Consider the following 3,066-nt stretch of genomic DNA (forward strand, 5'->3'; position numbering starts at 1 on the left):
ATATATATATATATATATATATATATATATATAATAATAATAATAATAATGATAATAATAATATTCTATAAGCTTGAAGTTTATAAGCAATCACTATGTAATGACTAAAGAAAATAGTCTAATATTGGGTATACTAGACTACTCGTAACCTGTTGGGTTACCAATAGTTCAAGGTACCTGAAAAAAAACCATGTATCTTGGGAACCCATGGTTCAGTTTATGCGAAACTTGTTTTATTCTGTTTGTATTCACATTTGAATGGTACCTTACTTTCAAGTATTTTCCCATTATGCGCTGGTTTGGCTGTATTAAATTACAAACAAGCACGCAAGCAAGCAATCACACAGCTGTTAGTAGTATAGAGACAATCCCTCAATGGAAAAAAAGTAGGGTCTCCGTACACATGGGACATGAACCCACAGTTCTTTGTTTTCACAACAAGTGTGTTCCATGCATACGAAGACCATGCATTTTTTCTGTTGAGGGCTTATATGCCCCAACATTAGACTATTTTCTTTAGTCACTACACACTGATCACTTATAAGCTTCAAGCTTATAAAATATTTTTATTATCATTTACAGAATTGTAAAAATTGAAACTGCTTACCAAAAACCATTATGTGTATGTGTGTTATATGTATGTGTTTGTGAATGTGTGTATGTTTGTAAGACCTTGGCCTTGATATCGTGCGATACTCGTAAATGAGTGTCACTGCCACACAAGCACAGTCATTAATTTCTAATATTCTTTTCTACTCTAGGCACAAGGCCCAAAATTTTGGGGGAGGGGGCCAGTCGATTAGATCGACCCCACTATGCAACAGGCACTTAATTTATCGACCTCGAAAAGATGAAAGGCAAAGTCGACCTCGGAGGAATTTGAATTCAGAACATAAAGACAGACAAAATACCGCTAAGTGTTTTGCCCAGCGTGCTAACGTTTCTGCCTCCTTGCTGCCTTCATTCATTTCTAATATTGCGTGAGAACATGTCTGGCCATGGGGAAATATTACCTTGCTTGGATGCAGGGAAACAGTGAGGGTTGGCAACTGGAAGGGCTGTAGAAAATCTTCAGATAAACTCCATCTAGGCATGGAAAAGTGGATGTTAAATGATGATGATGTCAATCTGTGTGGTTATTAGAACAGTAGAAATAGCAGAACTCCAGACTAAACATGTTTGTTTACATCCTGTTACATTCTAACTGCAAACGCTACTTGGAATTAAGAGGAGGAGTACCTTTGGCTTTAATTCCTCCAGGTTTGGTGAAATAAGAACCAAGAATGTTCTGGAGTGATTCTTATAAATTTGTGGCCATGTTTCAGTGAGTATATGAGATCATTACTATTTGGGGATATGGACTTGAGTCATCCAATAGATAGGGCGATAAGCTGGACACTAGATTACAAGGTCTTTTGTAAGTCTTTGATAATGTTCTATACAACAAATATATTTCTATATAATATGAGCCAAGAGTGAAGGTGTTGTGGTTAGGGTGCGGTATTCACTATCATAAGGTCGTGGTTTTAATTCTTGGGCCAAGAGTACATTGTGTTCTTAAGCAAAACACTTCATTTCTCATTGCTTCAAGTCCACTCAACTGAAAGTGATTTCTAGCAACAGTTGGGAAGTTAACCTTGAAAAGGACTAGCATCCTGTACAGGAGAGTGGGGAAGGTGAGCATTGTGATCTTTGTCACTTAAACATCATGGAAACCTGCTTAAGCCCTGACTTTATGAGTCCTTGGGTTTGTGACAGACCTAACCTAATATGAGCCAAGAAAGTGCTAGAGATAGCAGCCAAATTTCCCTTAAGCAATATCTTACCATCTGATTAGAAAAAAAGAGCAAGATACATGTTATAATGTAGTCTTGAATACATTGACTGATAAGATGGCATGACCATGACTGGAATGGTTCAATCAAAAACATAAAACATAAAACTTAACAACAACTATTATAATTACAAAAAGGAAAAAATGTATTACTTGATGCTTTGAGAAATAAAACTGGAACTAATGAATTAATTGAATTATTCATGCATGCATACACAAGCATGAACACATACACACATATCTTAGGACTTGTTACTTGACAAATATTGTCATGGTTCATGATATATTTAGGTAAGCTTGTCTATGGATTATGCTTCCCTATACTTACTATGATAAGGAAAATAACAAAACAGATTTTCTTACCACACGCACACACACATATTCTTTTATCTGTTTCAGTCATTTGACTGCGGCCGTGCTGGAGCACCGTCTTTAGTCGAACAAATCGACACCAGGACTTATTCTTTGTAAGCCCAGTACTTATTGTATCAGTCTCTTTAGCTGAACTACTAAGTTACAGGGACATGAACACACTAATATTGGTTGGCAAGCGATGGTGGTGGTGGGGGGACACACACAGACCGTATCAGGACAATTATCCCCATGGTTAATTACCCCCTCTCCAATATATTAAGAAGTTTTAAATCATCAACTGTTGTCCTCAGGGTAATTATCCTTGGTGAGTTATTGTCCATGGGGGGCGGGGGTAACTGTCCTAGCCTCGGACAAACACATAAACATATACATATATATACGATGAGCTTCTTTCAGTTTCCATTTACCAAATCCACTCATAATGCTTTGGTCGGCCTGAGGCTATAGTAGAAGACACTTGTCCAAGGTGCCACTCAGCGTGACTGAACCTGGAACCATGTGGTTAGGAAGCAAGCTTCTTACCAGATAGCCACACCTGTGCCTATATATGTTTACGTACAATATATATATATATATATATTCTTTTTTACTCTAGGCACAAGCTTTGAAATTTTTGGGGAAGGGCCAGTTGATTAGATTGACCACAGTACACAACTGGTACTTAATTTATCGACCCCAAAAGGATGAACGGCAAAGTCGACCTTGACGGACAATATAAATATATATATTGATCTGTCTAATTTGCTTATCTGTACATTTACTTCTAAATATGTGTGTGTATATCTATCTATATCTATCTATATATATATATGATGTATATGTATATATATATATATATATATATATATATGTATATA

The 3,066-nt window shown here is 36.4% G+C and overlaps 1 protein-coding gene across 5 annotated transcripts in view; it reads left to right on the plus strand.

Moving 5' to 3' along the window:
• The window catches only part of LOC106883276 (homeobox-containing protein 1), a 198,066-nt gene that overhangs the window by 61,994 nt on the left and 133,006 nt on the right, over window positions 1–3,066 (plus strand). The gene's annotated exons all lie outside the window — the stretch shown is intronic.

This window comes from Octopus bimaculoides, chromosome 13, assembly GCF_001194135.2.
Source record: "Octopus bimaculoides isolate UCB-OBI-ISO-001 chromosome 13, ASM119413v2, whole genome shotgun sequence".
NCBI classification, from domain to species: domain Eukaryota; kingdom Metazoa; phylum Mollusca; class Cephalopoda; order Octopoda; family Octopodidae; genus Octopus; species Octopus bimaculoides.